This window comes from Bacillus rossius (assembly GCF_032445375.1).
Source record: "Bacillus rossius redtenbacheri isolate Brsri chromosome 4 unlocalized genomic scaffold, Brsri_v3 Brsri_v3_scf4_1, whole genome shotgun sequence".
Lineage (NCBI taxonomy): Eukaryota > Metazoa > Arthropoda > Insecta > Phasmatodea > Bacillidae > Bacillus > Bacillus rossius.
Genome location: NW_026962010.1, coordinates 8,708,960 through 8,727,499, shown reverse-complemented (window position 1 = coordinate 8,727,499; position 18,540 = coordinate 8,708,960). Strand labels below are relative to the sequence as shown.

At 37.9% G+C, this 18,540-nt stretch overlaps 1 protein-coding gene and 1 long non-coding RNA gene across 2 annotated transcripts in view; one reads left to right on the top strand and one right to left on the bottom strand.

Moving 5' to 3' along the window:
- Positions 1 to 18,540, top strand: part of LOC134541711 (T-box transcription factor mls-1-like) — a 78,874-nt gene that overhangs the window by 43,509 nt on the left and 16,825 nt on the right. The gene's annotated exons all lie outside the window — the stretch shown is intronic.
- Positions 13,828 to 17,545, bottom strand: LOC134541535 (uncharacterized). The gene is made up of 3 exons (XR_010076654.1): positions 16,433 to 17,545; positions 14,572 to 15,013; positions 13,828 to 14,195 (listed from the first exon to the last, which is right to left on the bottom strand). It is a non-coding gene; the product is annotated as an uncharacterized LOC134541535 (long non-coding RNA).

Sequence of the window (18,540 nt, the reverse complement as noted above, 5' to 3'; positions counted from 1 at the left end):
AAATCAACCATGTAATGAAACGGCTCCGATAAAAGCGAAAAATACTTGAATGCTTGGCTTTGCACGTGTTTTTCGACAAGAAATTCTATTAAAATACTGCCCATCTGCTAAAATTAATCAAACAATTAAAACTATAAAATTGAGGTTGGATAGCTTTCGAATGTTTATTATTGGTACCTAAAATAAATTATTATGCTTCATAAGATTCGGATATATAATTAATCCTCTTAAAACTTTATTTACCCCCATTTTAATCCTTTAGGGGTTGAATTTCGCAAAATGGTAAAAGAGCGGTTAGTTTATTTGGTATGTTTATCGTTGGTACCCAGTATAGTTATTTTACTTGATTGCTTCTTAAAACCATGCTTACCTATTTTTCACTCCATAACGGGTGGAATTCTTGAATTATATATAGCCTAGTGTTTAAGTTAACCAAAGAGCTTACTAATAAAAAAATCATCAAAATCCGTCAAGTATGTTTAGAGTGATGGCAGAACAAATAAACAAAGGGATAAACATTTCTTAAACTATAACTTGAGTTTTTAATAATGATAGTAGCCGTTTACATTCTTTTTCTTAATTAAATTTCATCTGAAGTACAGACTTTTTACTTTGAACAGTTTTATTGCTAGTATAGTTAGTTGAATGATATTTAATTTGATTTTTTAAAATATTTTACTCTTCATTTTAGTTACAAATTTTAAATGTTGCAATTATTTTACCACTTAAATCAATTAAATGTACCTAAACACAATAAATATAAGTTTTCGAGGAGTTTTTTTTTAACTTTTATATCAACTAGTAAATATTACCGCATCTAGACATCAAACAGACTAGCAGCTAGCTTGCGTGAGTGTAAAATGTCCTGTAAATTTCAAGCATTGAGATGGTTCCGTTGGTGTACCAGTTCCAGTGATGAAAGGCGTGGACAGAGTGGGCGTGGCAGCTGTCCTGTCCCACGAGGTGCACGGGCTTCGAACCCAGACCCCCGGCGTGGCTCCGAGTTGTGGGGGAGCTGAATTGTTGCCCCTTGGATGGGCAGCCCTTGAGGATTTTTCTGAAAGTGGTTAGTTTAGGTTCGGTTAGGTTAGGTCACTTTACAACCTAACCACTGTCAGAAAAATCCTGAAGGGCTGCCCATCCAAGGGGCAACAATTCAGACAACTTTTCAAAAACACTACTGTCAGAAAAATCCTGAAGGGCTGCCCTTCTAAGGGGCAATTTTTCAAGATTATTTAATCACTTAAAGAAACATTTTTTCAGAAATTGGATGGGCTGCCCTTCCAGTCGCTGTACAAACAAACCATTGCCAGAAAAATCCTGGACGGCTGCCCATCCAAGGGGCAACCATTCAGACAACCTTTCAAAAACACCACTGTCAGAAAAATCCTGATGGGCTGCCCTTCCAAGGGGCAATTTTTCAGGATTATTTAAACACTTAAATAAACTTTTTTTTTTTTCCAGAAATGGGATGGTCTGCCTTTCCAGTAGCTGTACAAACAAACCATTGCCAGAAAAATCCTGAAGGGCTGCCCATCCAAGGGGCAACAATCTTTCAAAAACACCACTGTCAGAAAAATCCTGAAGGGCTGCCCTTCCAAGGAGCAGCATTTCAGTCGCCCCCGAGTTGCCATGGCCGAGTCCGTACCCGAGTGGTTGGGAACCTACTCACATAATGAGCGAGCTTTTGCCGACTATCTGTGCCGACTAGCGTGTGTGACGAACGTCTTTCTTTGATCTTTAAGGGATGAGGGAGAGGTGTTTTGAATGCCGAAAAATATGATCTACACGAAAGTTATCGGAACTATGCTCGTAACAATGAAAGCTAGACCTACCACAATAAAAAAAAATGTGATCGAGTGTTTCAGTACTCGCCAGTGATGTGTAACATATGACCTCATGTGTTCTCATGTTGCAAATACACTTACAATACGAAACTCGAACACAAACTTTAACGTAGACTTCTTTAAAATAATGTCGAGCGTGATAAATGTACGCAAATAGTGTTTTCAACTACAATTCTGGACTCGAATCACATGTAGTTCCCTCACCCGCCGCTAGAATTCGCTGCCGGAGCAGCTACGTCGACTATCAGATAATTCGATTTGCAGAGCGAAATTTTAAACTGTGTAATGAAGCGGCTCAATTAAAAGTGAAAAAGACTTGAAAAAATACTAAAATTTTGGACCTGATTTTCAGCAAGGAATTTTATTAGAATACTGCCCGTCCTGTTAAAATTCATTAAACAGTTAAAACTATAAAATGTTCTTTTTACTTTGTGCACTTCGGTTCGCATCATACATCACAGATGGTAGTACCATATTTTTTAAACGGCATCAGAAGGATAAATCTCACCCCTTCACGAAATCTTTAACAGTCCCAACATTGCCACCAACAAAAGGAAATAAATTGAATGCAAACAGCTGTCCATGTATATCTATGCAGGTTCTGCTGTCATAATTTATTTCAATCTAATGATTCATATTTGGGTATTTTAATTCGATAGATCCTTCAAAATAAAATAATTTAATATGTGCACTAAATGTCTATGGCAAATCCTTGAATGGAATTACTATTTTGCAGCTTGAAATCGAAATTTTCTCCTGGGAGGACCTCCAACTTTATTTGAGAGGTTTGTTTTCCTCTGAAATGAAATTAACTACATTTCGTGGATTACTTGATTCGATGTTCGATCCCTTCCTGTCGAGATGAAACGATAATTCGCTGAGATAGAAATCTTGGGTTGCTGACTGTAGGGATTTGGGTAAATGTTTTAGTGGAACGGATGACGTCCTGTTGTAAAATCACTTGACTAGCATCACGGAGCTGAAGGACAGGTGGAAGTAGACTAAAATCTGTTGTAATTGCTGGCCTACGTCGGTGGAGGGGACACATTAGCCTACCCACGGAAACGTCCGTTACGTTTCCTGCTCGGCGAGCTTCGTGCGGCAGCCACTAGGGTTCGGAACCGGGAAACAGCGGTCTCGAAAGTACCGGGAATTTTCGGTACACGGGAATTTAAAATCGATTCCCAGTTCTTTCGGTAGTTTCGGGACTCGACATGGACAACATGAAATGTGGTTAGCATTGCGCACCCTGGCGAGGCGGTCTCTGCAGGCGGGGTGAGGGGAGGGAGTCTGCCGGACTGTGAGCTGGTGCCTGTATGCTTTACATGACCATGGCTTTGCTTTTAAGTTTTTTACGAAAAGAAGAAATGTTATTTTAAGTTAATAATCCTGTCATTTTTCATGCGTTAAAACAATTATTTGTTTCAATGTTCTTTTTTTTAAAGTTAAAGATTGAAAGTAAGACTGAGAATAAAGTGATTTTTTCACGTTAGTAGATACTTTTTGCAATTAAAAATTGTGACACAATTTTTTTTCCTTTTAACTGTTTGTCACGAAAACTTGTTTAATCGTTCGAAATTTAACTGTTACGACTTCAATCACCGACTGCTGCACCGTTAATAATAATAAAAAAAAAACCTACCTAGTTCCGAAATATTCCCGGTTCTGGAAATCGATTACGGTTGCGAATGCCCTAGGACAGCGGTTCAACCCCCCCCCCCCTCCTTTTTTTTTCTTCCGGCCAGGGAACCCTGTGATCGACTTTTCTTTTAGCAAAACCCCACCTCCTTCGAAGAAAATATATTTGACAGTAATTGTGCCTGCTTTGTGTGACATTCGTCCTGACTCACGGATACATATATATGTGTGTCACAGGGGTTACCCCCCCCCCCCTTTTCTTTGTTAACCCGGCGCTCTTAGCCATAAGGCCCTACCGCCCTGGGGCCCCTACGGGCGTGGATGCGGATCACGCCGCATAGCAACCAGGAAGGGCGATAGAGTTTCTGGCTATACACAGAGGCTGAGGAACCCATCCCAGCATGTGTACCACCATCGGCCCCCTACCACACTCGGCTGACCAGCAAGTTGGATGCTCCCTTAGCCCTCCGGAGTTGTCATCACTTCTGGCGCCTGCCCCAGTCTCCCGCCTCAGGCTGGGACTCCTCAATCACCCAGCGAACCCGCGGTCCGGTGGAGGCCTACCCAACCTCTCCCGGCTATCCAGGCTGAGGAAGCTGTCGCCTGATGGAGTTGGGTGGTTGTTGCCCGGAGACCCGGGCGCGGCGCGCTACCTGCACAAGGCGCTCCCGTGGCGCCGGCTAGAGTGACACCCTGCTCCGACATGGATAGCCTTCCTCCCTCCCCCTGCCCGGGGGGTGGGGGGAGGTCAGGTCTGCCAACACTCAACACTCCGGGACGGTCGATGACCCTCCTCCACCCGCAGCGACCTTCTCCCCTGTCCACCCTCGCAGTCGGGAACTAGGTCGCCAGTCGCTCTCACGCCCCGCTGATTTGTTTCTCTACATTTTCTCGTCGTTAAGGGCTATTTCTGTGAACTTAACACTATGTAATTCTTGCATTTGTTGTTCATTTTCAAACATATATTCACAAATACGTGTAAAATGTCGTGCAAGTGATAACAATTATTACAAACCTTTAACAAATATGTGTTGAAAATGTTTGCGGCAGAAGAACAAATAAAAGAAAGATATTTTACTTTTAAGTGTACAGAAATAGCCCTAAAATTAATAGAAATGTCGAGAAAAAAAAATACATGTCGTGTTAGATCCCACCTTTAAAGGCTTCGTAAATCAAGATGGCGAACTTCAATTAGATAAATGCGAGGCTTGTGAATAAAGTAGTGGCGACGTAGCCGGAGAGTCGCAGAACATCGGACATGCGCAAACAGGACATCGGAGCAGTTGTCGATGTGTAGAGTGCATACACACGTGGTTCAAGTAGAAGGGGTATTTGCTCCGTAGCGTTGGAGTGGACAGCGTCCTTTCTGCCACTCTAAAGCCTGTTTACAAAAAAGTGATCAGCGACCCGTGGCAAAAAAAATGCATCGCAATGTTATCGAGGACTGTCTGTGGCGAACAGGTCGATTGCTCGACGGGTCAAAGCGTTTCGTGCCGGTCGGACCCCACGTCAAGTCTTGAACACACAGTATGATGATAATGGTTAGAGTCCCGGAAATTTCGCGGATTCCTCTGGCCTCAGGATAGAATTCAAAGTTATAGGTGTGCTCGACCCATGTTTACTTTCCCATTGGTTGATTTCTCAGCGAGAACATTTTTATCCTTGTTATTTGGCACTACCTGATTCGCTTACTTCTCTCCTAGCTGGACATCGTTGGTTCACGGTCGTAGACGGGCGTGTCCAGATAACTGCGGTCCAATCATGAACACAGCGCGACAGTGTGGAGGTTTGCATTCTAGCTTGCGACTAAATGGATCCGCGAAATTTCCGTGGCTCTAATAATGGTACGTGATACGATTCGTTGCGAAACCGCTGTTCTGTCGTGGCACCGGAGGTCGGCTGGAATTCAAGCATTCCCGTTTTCTTCCGGCGTGTGGAGTTCCGACAACGGCGCGAGTCCGTCTGACCCCTGGCGCCTGGCGCCTGAGTGCTTCCCTCCCGCGGCGCCGAGCGGCGACTGCAACAATGGGGTCGGCTCGCAGGCGCCCCTGACAGACTCCCGCCATTGAGGAGCGACCTCTCTGCTCGCGCTCTCTCTTCATTTCACTTATTCAAGTGGAACCACGCGGGAGAAACTCTAATTGCCGAGACTGAGACCTAGTTTTTTGAAGTAGTTATGGGCCCGGCCGCTAGATAGTACGTAGTTTTCATAATATATTGCTCACATAACTGCATTAATTTATTAGGAGAAGTAATGTATAAGCTATTATTATCAGGCAAACAAACCAGTGAAAATTCACTCTATTTATGTAGCCACCAATTTTGTGGTGTGTAATACAATGAGTTTTTGCACCTCCTACTCCTTTATTTATTGCATGACGGTTTATTACAAAACAGCATTAAGTATTTTCGCATCGATTAAACTATTCCGATTTTTTATTTGCTGGTAGTTATGGGCCCGCCCAACAGATAGCGACACATGGTTTCAGTTTACACTGTAAGAGTCGCACTTATTTATTTCCCTCCTTGTTCTGTGAGTGAAACTTCTTTGCTACAATGTTCGAGCGTTACGAAAACTCCGATCGCACGAGGGGAAACAGTCAGGTGCGCGGTGGGGGAACCGGTAGGGAGAAGAGAGTGCGTCAGCGGCGACGCCACTGCAAAAGCATGCGCTAGCGATCGAAAGGGAAGACGGTAAGGGGGAGGGGATATTTAAGTAGCTTAGCATGCTCTATGCTAGTTGTAACGGCCAAATGGGGAGACGGCAGGGGACAGGTGGACATGACTCAGCAGAGATGCTACGGAATTCTCGTAACACTGTTTGAGTTTGTCTACTTCTTATTTATTTATTTTTTAGTTCTTACCCGCATCCTTACTATTCTCAATTATCATCTCTTGTTAAATAAACAATTTCTTATAAGTTATCTCTATCTATAACTAATAAGCAAGACGTTTCGCTCCTGTCGCGCGTGGACTTCATGCTCATGTTCTGTTAAAAATATCGACATTAATAGGGAAAAGGGAAATTCAATTTGTATCATCTTGTGCATTTTGAAGTTATACTTTAGACGAGTTGGGGTAAGATTTTAATATGCACCAAAAATGTAATGAAATAAGCGGGCAGTACACAACTGAAATTTGACAGGATGAAAGGCCAATGTGCATACATGAAGACATTGCTATAGCCACGAGTCTAAGTCGTTAAGATGACAGACCCACGTGCAGCAACATGAACCCGCATATACTTACTTTCGCGAACATCAGAGGATGTACTAAGCTTATTTGCGTGCCAAAGTAAACTTCATGATAGTGAAAATATTCTGGAATTCATTTTTGAAATTTGAATAATTATAACAATATATAACCGCAACTTAAAATAATACGTATTATGTATTTGCCAGGAAAATTGTGTTGAACAAACATGGCGTCAAAGATATTTCACATTTTGTTGGTTCTCTAACGCATTTCGAACCGGCGCTATCTTTGAAGTATTTTTCAAACTAAAAGCTGCAGTCCAATAGATACATTAAAACAAAATGATTCCGAAACATTTTAAAACACATAACACTAAGTGTATGTATTTTTTTTTTGCTTAAACGACATAAATCAGTCTGTAAGTACGTTATACAAACAAACCTTAACCTTATTGAGTTGGTTCAACATTTAATATTTAAAAGTAAAAATCAAAAAGTCTTGTGTTATAGTATAGCGAATGTTGCGCTATCTCTACATTTCAGTGTTAACTAAGGATTGTCAAATTTGTAATGCTAATATTTTTAAGATTTAGTTATTTCTTTTTATGACTATTAATTATAATAAAGTATTAAAGAAAAGCTATAATGTTATAAAGGTTAGTTTGGCTCACCAATACGCTTATTAAGGCGATTGGTGCAGGGTGAAAAACAGTCATGCGTCAGAATAAGCTGAAAATTGGCTTATTTGCTTCATAAACGCTTGCTTATCAATACTATATAGTCAGCCGGATCGTATATAAGCTAGCGGGTGAGATATCACAATTTAGTGGCGAGACAGCTCTCGTGGGTGAGGGGTGTCGAAGTTGCTCCGCGGCCTGCGATCTAGCGGACATCGCTGGAACGTCTTGCAAAACTATCGTAGTCTCTCTCTCTCCCCACATTTGTCCGCGGAGAGGACAGAGGGAAACAAGCCACGAAGGGCCTTCTCCCCCATCCCCTGTCAGAATCCTCGCAGCGCACAGCCGTGATGCGATAACCGGTTTTAGCCAGCCTTACTTTCGTTCGACCCTCAATGGCAAACGAAGACATAAACACAACCATTGTAAAATTCTGAACATATGAAATTTTTAACTTATTTAGAGTCGACTATGCTTGTGTTATAATATAAATACCTATCTATTTTTAATATAAAATGTATATATAGTATATTATAATATATGCCTATGTTTACTGCTGTAGACATTGTGCGTATCACCAAAAACGCGCAGTAAAGTCATCAGTCACAAACAGACTGATAATGGGAATAGATCAGTGGCGTAGCATTTGTGTGTGTGTGGGGGGGGGGAGGGGGGGCGGAGAGGGCGGCACTTTGGCCGGGGCGGCATTTCACAGGTGGCGGTAACAGAAAGTTAATGTTTTTCAAGGTTTTTCCCCGTAAATTTTTTATTGTTATTCCCATATATCCATGTACAATATTCAATGCATGGATATTGCAAGGTTTCTCAATAACTAATACTTAGGAAACTTATTTGGTTTCAATTTTAATTTAAACGAACATCTCTCCTTGCCAATTCTTTGTACTTCGCCGTAATGACTGAGCGTATCTCTTTATTTTATTCAATCGTGTTTCAATTTGATACGTCTTACAAGGTATCGATGACTTTGAGAAAAAAGCGAAAAACGAACACAAACTATTTCGCGGCCTTCATATGAAACTATACGTAGCGTACATATTGAATTTCTGCGTATCTAGTTTGCAGAGCTGTTCGTTTTATGTAGGCGATTTCTCTTTCTCCTATCGTTATTGCATTACGTTTTCTCTGTAATTTTTTTAATAGGTATTCTGCCATCTCTGTCATGTTTGTTTACCTGTAGAATAAAATGCAATATTATAAATTAATTTTTTTACAAACATGTTCATATGTCCAAAAATGTCATTTTCAAATTTAAGGTTACTGTTATTCAATAATTACCATGCCCCAATTTTTTATAATCAATTAGAAAAATAAGAGGACGGCAAATCTGGGATCCGCACCGGGTGCTAGTGACCTGTGCTACGCCTCTGGAACATAGGCCAGTTCCCGAAACGTCGCAACAGTTTTGTCATTGGAATCCTACCGTGTTAGTCGGTGTTGTCGTTATGTTGTCCATATTACCTTTTTTTTCCATCGTTGTTCGTATGTTTTGATTATATTTAGAATATTAAAACAAACATTTAAATGGCTCTAACTGTATGTACTAAGGGCGTAAAGGTGTTGTTTCGCGTGCGTATTATGGTCACCCATAGCAGTAAGGGTTCAATAATTGTGTCAGACAATATTTTTGTATAATATTTAGAACGTTTAAAAACTTTGGATGGATTTGCTGAACTATACCTGCTAAGAGGGTTAGAATTTATCAATCTCTCAAAACTTATTTTTTCATTATGTACAGCTAAAATGCGCGTATCGAAAATTGGTTTAGAAAATTTTTCGTGTTAATATTTTAAATGATTAAAAATTTTAATTGATTTGATACTGTGTCTAATAGTGGAGTTACGTTTTTTCCTCCACCCTCTCTGTTTTCTATCCGTACAGTAATAGTTAGTCGTACACAAACATTTTTTGGAAGACATATGTGGATAATATTTAAAAGGTCTGCATGAATTTTCAAAGCAACTGTTACTGTGGCTACTACGGTAATAATATTTTTTATCGTTTTCCTTTCGTCCATATTTTTTGTCTTCCCGCTGTTATTGTTGTTCGTTTAATAATTGTTTCAGACCAATTTTTTTCATAATAATAGCCAGTTTACAATATTTAACACCAATTGCAAAAGTCTACAATTAAATGAAATTAATTTAGAAATATAAAAACTGTATGCAACTATTGTTATAAAGCTATTAGTATCGAATTCAAGAAATATGGGTGAGAGCTAAGAAATTTGATATCGTAAATGAGCTCAAATATTGTTACCAATTCCTCTTTAAAGACTTTATATTTATATAATATATAACACTTGAAGACTAAATATCGAAAATAAAGGATGTTTTTTCTTTCTCACTATTTTTCTATTCACTTAACTCTTTTTATGCATAGACATAAAATGATTAGTCATAGTGGTTAAAGTTAATCCTTTGCGTGAATATTCACTTGCACCTAACTCGCTGAGCGTCGGCAAGTGTAAAATAAGTACATATTTCACTAGAATTTGATTTACTCATAATAAAAATTCATAACTACACTCTTAACCTAAAAAATTGTTTCTGTTATTGATCCATCATTAAATTACCAAACTGCGGAGGATACACAATCACTATGTTGGGTTGGAAGGTTGTTAGCGTAAAGGTTTTTAGTTTACTATTTTCTTTTATTGCTAACAACATTGGCATTCACAGGTTACAATAAATAATTAATATTGCACGACAGGTACAAAACTTGTACATAGGTATATATGCCATACACTGCCACGCATTACTAACAATTAAAAATTAAAGGACATACATTATATGAACATGAACATAAATTGAATATATGCAAGCACTCATTTTCTTTAGCCCATATAAATATATTTTCCATGATCAATTTGTAATTTATGAAGTACTTATTTGACATTGTTGAAAGTTAGATTTATTAATTAATATTGAAGGTATGCACAATTTGCATAGTAAAATAGATATTAATTATTGTATTTAAAGGCACACACGTACTTTGACATGTATAGGAATCTTAGCTTACCACAAAAAGTCGAAAATGTCATTCGCAGCATACCGCAGAGAAAAAAGTGTGAACCTCTATTAATTTATCAAGCCTTCCAAAAAATACAGTGCAGTGGTTACATAATGACATTACAATAAACAGTAAAATAAAGACTCATGTGTACTTAAATTAAGAACAGTTTTATTTCTAATTTTGTTAAAGCATTTTAATATAGTGTGCAGCACTACATGTACATCCCAAGACTGATAACACACCACTTCCAAATGTTTGTTTCTGTTTCTCCACCTTCTAGAAATTTTACATAGAATGAACTTACTTTCAGACTGTTATTTTTAACTGTAGTCTGGAGATTACACCACAAGTCCATGGAAAACATAACGTATTTAAAAGAGAAATATGTATTATTAGTCTGGATTGCTTTCTCTAAATTACTGATTAAATTTTCAAATACAACCAATTATATACTAACAATAATAAAACTAATTAGATTCAAGAACAAAAAGTGTCACATAACTAATAAATTTTAAAATGTCTTCACTTCTTTGTTAAGTTTCTTTGACTTTGCTTCTTCTATGTATTCAGGATCTCTGCATTTCAGTCCACGAACATTCCTCGGGTCAATAATCTCAGGAAGAACACAGTTAAAGTAAAACCGTTCTAACTTCGGAAGCATGTCTTTTTTCCAAAAGGTCTCGTCGCACTGAACGTGGACGAATTCGGTATCAAAGTCACAAAATAAAATCGGCACACACTGCTTCCTTTTCGAAATATTCAATTGTCCTTGAATTTGGTAGAAAAAAGGATGTGTTCTTTTCAGTTCCAACATGTCTTCACTGTTAGTGTGAACACCTATGTTTTTTACTTTGGAAGCCTCTCGTATAGATTTTACAGGAGAATTGTTAACTTTAAGGTTGTTGATGGAAGGGAAACATTTAACTTCAATGATAGTGTCGTTCTCAACTGTTCCATCCGGACTTGCTCCAAGATAAGGGTACGATGGGTGAACAAAAAGTCCACAAGGGGACACTTTTTTTTGGAACTTATTTTCGTAAGCTTTAATTGCGGTACTTTCATGCATACGTCCGTACCGTATTGCGCCTGTGTTGATATCCTTGGGGTGCACTATTGAAACCACCATATTGTGGCAAGATGTGTCACATCTCATTTTGCAAACTTTAGAGAATGACGATGCAGTCAGTCTGTTTAGTCTTGCTTCCCTCCAAACAACATTACAATGTTGGCCGACCGTATTTCTCTCCAGTTCATGACACAGATGTTCGGAAGAAACTGAACTTTCGAGCCGCTTCAAGACCTTCGTTTTCTTTCTCTCCATTTCCTCTGTAGAAATATCGGGTTGGGCAGCTTCGGGTCCATAGTCACAATCTGGCTGAGAAAATACACATTTTCTTTTGGCAGATCTACGACTGTCAGATAACCTTCTTTTGCGATTCCTTTCAACAGCTGTCGCGCGTGCATTTAAAACTCGCTTTGTCACTGAACCTGGGCTACGACCTAATAGAGTTTTTACTGGTGAAAGGTGCCAGTTCGGACCTTTGATGTGTGACAGACTAGCACCCAAGCAGCACCTTTTGTACCGACCACTGTTTGAGACATCTGTCCGTTTGCCACCGGAAAATTTTGAAATCAAACTCATGAAGCGTTCTGCTTGGTTAGTTGTTTTATTACCTAACAACTTGTCAGCCTTGGTAATGAGTGGGTCTAGTGCTTTCATTATAGCTGGCCATATAGTTGTTGCAGACATAATTGGAACATTGTTTAGCTCGCCCGTACCTTTCCTGACACAAAATGTGTCTCGACAATTCTCGTGATCGCCAAATACGTGGTAAGGACCATTCTTCAAATCTTTTTGCAGCATAGTACTATTGCACTCTTTATTTGCAGAAGCAATAGCTGCTCGTGCCCCTCTCGTCAATCGAGGAATTAACTGGGACAATTGACGCCTTGCAGTGATGACGTGAGTGGTATCCTTGGTAATGGCATGTAGTTTGCTAGTGTAGTTTCTTATCATATGGTTGGCACATTCCAATTTCACTACATGTCTACCATATGAAACACCTCGCTGAATCTTCAGATACGAACTTGAATCACCGTCACTGATAATGTACAAATAACGTACCCCATGCATCGATTCGCTTTCTTTAAAACCTTGTACAATAATTTCTTGTTCCATTCCTGTTGAAGTTCCTTTATAATTTTTGTAGCATTTATGTGGCCTGGATTTGCTGCCTGGTTTTTCTTGGTTGTTACATATATAACAATACTTGTTGCGTATTCCAACGTACAGCAAACCATTAGTTTCGGCTCCAATTATGCAAGCCTGCAAAAAAATGAAATATAAATAGGAAATATATAAAAAATACAAACATTGTCATTAAGCTCTTTGTTTGGAATAAACAAACAGAGGCGAAAGTTGCGTAAAAAAATTCATTATTGCGGCTTGTGGTACTAAGAAAAACAGATGTTTCTGTATGTACATGTGATAAAGTTTCAATTGCATAGTTCAATTAAATAACAATGCAGTTCTTAAGATTAAGTGTATTTATTGGTGTTATACAATTAATGTAAGATTAAGTGGTTACCGACTCCGTCCTCAGTAACTTTTTGAGTCATGGCTCTAACATTGAGGCCGTGACTCTATTCATATTTGTGTGAAGCTCTGGAGCCGTCGCTCTGGCCCACTTGCGAATGATTTGCGACGCCCGCCGACAGCTCTCTACCTGTGACAAACTCAATGGAAACGCATTATGTTGGGAAAATGGAAAAAAAAGGTTGAAAACAGTTTTTGTGTACCTTATGTGCGTAATTTTATTGTTAGAATGCAGGAATATAGTTATATATATATCCAAGTCGCAATTTGATTTAATTATTAAGAAGTGATATAATGATAAATTATAACGATGTAAAAGTTATAAATCTACGGAATGACTAGCATAGAGCTTTCATATGACACGAATTTCCCTTAACATTAAACGTATTTATTAAATTAAATATTTGGTTTGAAAAAAAAATTAATAGGAAACCTTTATCACATAATAGGCTATAGTCGTGCAATGAGTGTACTGTAAAGTGTCTTCTAGTGTGGAGTTTGAGATGCAGGGAAAGAGTTTTCACGAGTTTAAACACGGCTACCACCACCATTGGTCTTCACGCCGCATATGTTTAGCTATCAGACACGCCTACATTTAACACTCAGTGACCCTTCCTTACTCCGTAACTAAAAAATATAGTTTACCTTGTTTTAAAATAACATATACGATTAAAACCAGAAATAATAATGCTAGTATTATTTTGAGCTGACCTGATTCTTGACAGTAACAGCAGGAAAATTCACAGGATAGCAACAAATTTTAATTGTGTACAGAAATTTTTTAGCTTATTGCATTTGCAAAAAATATGTATTTATTACATTACAAAAAAATGTGTACGAAACAGGCGTATAAATGGGTATTTGAAATTGTTTTATTGTTTTAAAGTATGTGGATTCGAGTTCTGGGTAGTAAACACATTGAAATTAGTTAGATTTATTTCCTACGAAACTTTACTTGCATAATTTTGGCAGAAACATTATAAGCCATTACAAATAAACACTAACAATATATATAAAAATTCTAACAAATACTTACAACTCCTGATTTTGCAGTAAAACCATGGCCGTATGATCTTGTACACCAACCGCCATCTTGATAGACTGTAATGTAAGGGATTCCATCTTCATCTATGTTGCCCTTCTTTAGAGCGATTTCACGTTCTTGGACTCCATTAGCAAGCATGTATTTTTCCAGTTTGTCTTCCCATGCCTAAAAATATAAATAACAGGTTAGTTGTTGCTGTTACCTTTATTTTGATTCATTACAGCCAATGACAAAAAATATTTATTTCTGCAGAAAAATCATCTAATATGTACTATTAAATGAGCAATTATTGTGTGTGTATGTGTATATGTAGGCCCTATATATAGACACACATATGGGCAACTCCGAATCGGCTCTAATTATTTGATGAAAATTTATATTTAGTAAACGTGTTGCCTTTAAAGTTTATCTTAATAGGTATCTTCCCTGAATAAAAGCGATTTTAAAGCAAAAAATATAAGACGCGAACGATGCTCGGTCGCCCAGGTACCAATATTTATATTATGCAAAATAAAAAACAAACCATAGTGCTTTTTCCTACCTTTTCAACTCGCTGTTCATGTCTCGTCCATTTCCGTTTACTCATTACAGGGACTTCCATTACTGCCATCATTTCTTCTACTTGTTGGTGTCCAATCCCAACTGATAATGATCCCCACACAAATAAATCATTTAATTCCTCTTCTTCTTTTTCCGTTGAAATTATCCTTGTTTTTTCACACATCATGCATTTATAAGTGAAGTAGCTGACAATGCCAATTCTTTTTTCGGACTGAAGTTCAAAGCGACCTGTTGTGCACTGTAGCACATGAGTAGCTAAAGATGTGAGTTGGTTTAACATGTGACTCATATTTACAAAACGACGTCCTTGAACGATTTTTTCTTTCATTGTCACAGTTTCAGCAGTTTCATTTGGAAGAATTTCAACATTCGATACTTCTTCACTTGGCAAGAATGAGCAATCCAATCCAGAAATATCCTCGCTGAAAAAAAAAATCAGTTTAATCACACGTCTGTCATTTGAAACTTTTATTTATCACAGTGAACTGTTATGACAACATACAATTTAAAACGAATTTTACTTAGTCTGTGTCACTCCACGTTTTAACACTATGTTTATTTTAATACGCCTTGCGAGATACAGTTGTCACAACATCCGATTTCCATGTGCCTGCTTCTCTAAGTACAGTGAACTTTTTTGCTGCAGCTTAATTACTTATTTATTCGTTGAAAAAAAAATGCTAATAACCAAAAAACAACTCTTCTTATGCGTAACCGACTCGCAATTCATTGCTGTCTAAAAATTGGTTTTATTGTGTTGGCGAGGGTGGCAGACGACTGTGCTAGCTTGGTGTCATCAATGAGTGAACGGCTGTTGTTATTACATTCTTACCCAGCTTCCCACCAAAGCTTTGCATGATTTCAGATGGTTACTTTGAATATTTTAAGTGTAGTGGAATACCAGGTGATTTAGAGAGTTGGTGCTTTAGAACACTGATAATGAATTTTATAATGCTACTGTATGTGATCACTAGGAACACGATAAACTGTGAAAAAGTTGTGTAAATTTACACAATAGTCTGCGGCAGCAGAGATTCCACCGATGTTAGTGTCCTTTTGCACCTACAAAGTTCGTGAATTCTTTCACTCTATGCAGAAGTAAAAGTTCCATCAAAAGTGTTAAATTTCTATGAATGGGTAATTTTACCAGACTATTTTTATATTAACGAGTATATGTTGATACATATTTAATGCAGGGGTGAATTTCATTTTCGGCTAGTAGTTAACTTACATGAAGTGCATTTATACAGACAGTGTATGCTATTTTTTTAAACCGAGAATAAATCACTGTCAATGTATGACAGTCAACCATGATTATGAGGTTCTCTAACATTTTGTCACCGGATTATTTCATAGTTATATAACGCGATAGGAGGTTTGGAACCCACAACCACTCAATAAGTTACCTAAGAAGCATTCTGACAAATCGACCAATCTATTTACATATAAATTAAATTGCAAAATAGGGAATTAAAACATGTACAACAAAACACTTTTTTCTTTATAAATAAGTCTATGCATGAACAAGTTTGAACGAAAGACATTTAGATTTTCTTGATACACAAGGAATTTTTGAGTAAAATTACACAACCTGCAGCATTTTTTTTGCATCCGCTTCAAATATTTTTTTTGCTTGTTAACTTCTAATTTATAATGCTGATAAACTAATTGTAAGATGACTTACACACTACACACTGACTTTATCTGAGGGAGCCTCAAAATCCTCAGTCAGAGTGGTACTCGAACCCATCATCTGTGCCTTACATAACACTAACAGCACGATCCTCGCATCATGCTTAGGTAACAAGCACTATACGAAATTATGTAATTAAATTACTTACTCGGTTATATTTTGGACGTTACCGCTGGTGGTGTCGTGATCGCCCTGGCATACAGGTGGTACGTAGGCAGACGTTTCCATCTGTGTAGCAGCAGCAGGAGCATAATCTGTTAAACTGGAAGATGTCCTGTGGAATTAATTAATAATATTAGCACTTTTGCACAGCTAAAAATGTGATTTTATAATACATACATGTTGTGCTGGCAGAATTTTAGTGAAGATGAACACACTCAAAAGTTTGCAATCTTACCTTTCCACAGAGTTGAAACCAGCATTAACAAATTCTTTGTATTTTTCCTTCAGTCTTCTTATGCACTTCGACCGTTTAGTTCTTTTACGGATCTTGCTGAATGGTGTCTTTTTCGGCATCGTGTTGGTATTTAACTTCTATCAAAAATGTAACAATTAAAAATAATTTCGCTACACGAATTTTTCTCCACGAAAACCTATTCCTTGCTTGAGCGACAATAGCCTCCATCCACTACAGAGCGTAGCCTTGTCTGACAGTGAGACGCGGTGTCATCGCCCGCCTCAGCCTGCCTCCCTCTACCCCCGTTATTCTGTCCCTTTTACACTCCATTCTTCTCCCTCCCCCCTCCCTCATTACAGCGGCTGCCGGCCGGATCTCCGCCTACGTGGTTCCAAGGAGCGCCACCAGTTTGCGCCACGCCGCAGGGACATTCTTCCCGGCAAATGAAGTTTTCACGCGCAGTGCTAGGAATATCACTCCAGCGTATGTGTTTTGAGTCAGGTCATCTCAAAACCAAAAGGATACGAGAATACATGCGTGACTCAATGGTGTGTCAGATAGTATCTTTTAAACTTCATTGCAATTCTTTCGTAAAATATATTTTAAAATAGACCGGCAAAGAGCCATGGAAATTTTCAAAACTCAAATGCAAATTTAACAATTAAAAAAAGAATATTCTGTATTTCTTGGTCCGACAAATTATTTGTACAATCATTACTTGAACTATACTTAAGATAATCATTCTTTAAGTTTTCTCTTTTTTTTGGTGGTTCGGCAAGAAAAAAAATACGTTTACAAGAACATAACTTAGTAAAAAAAATTATTAAAAAAATAGGTAATTTTCATTTTAACTTAAAAAGAAGATTAAAAAGTAAATATGTACTGTTCAATATGTTTTGTCGTAATATTTTCCATGCACCAATCGCCTTAAATCCCCAGATTATCGCGAAAGTTAATATATCCTGATGAATTACGCAAGTTCACCATATTTTCGAGGTTTCTGAGATTTCCACAGATGGCAGCACCGTGTTTAGAGACACATTTCCGTTCCAATTGACTTCCGTTCCATTCACAAAAATTTTCCTACCAAATACCGTATATGTTTTAGGCCTTGTATATGAATTTTTCATTTTCTAACTAAACGGCATGAGTGCTTTTACTACCTATCTAGATACATAGAGCGAAAAATGTGCATCGTGGACATAGTTTTAAAAATATTTCATGAAAATTGGACATGGTGTTCTTTACCTCCGAGGAACAGATTTGGAAACATTACCAAGAACGTTTTCGCATCGCAGCTTCCTCCCTTGCAAGATGCGGTATTGATTACGTGTTCTCTTTGACCACTGTGCGGGTCAGCTGAGTGTAACGGCAAAATATTATACTTAAGAAAAATTTTGGTCAATGTTGTATTATCTTGGTAGCAATGTAATAAGCTTTTTTTTTTTTTTTTTTTTTGCAATTTGACGTTGTGACTTTAACGCTCATTCCTTTCTGCTATGCAGTTTTTAATTTTTGAAACGAAAGATAAAGCATTTTAACTTAGTGTTTTGATTGTTCCGAATTTCCTTAATTAACTCCACGTCAAAGCTGGAATGGTGTCTACAGGTAGAAAAATTCGTACATTATATTCACGCGTCAGAAAGTTTTTTTTTTTATTTTAATAATCACACGCATGCTTGCATTCTTATTAGTCAGTTTAAATCCTAATTTTTTTAAAAACGTTTTGTTTGTACTTTTTCTTTTGTTGTCTATATTATGAAACTAACCAATCTGACGTAGTTTCACGTCGGAAAGTTTTCAATGAACTGTTATTATTTTCCATAACATAATTTATTGTAAGTGTACTGGGTTGGGAA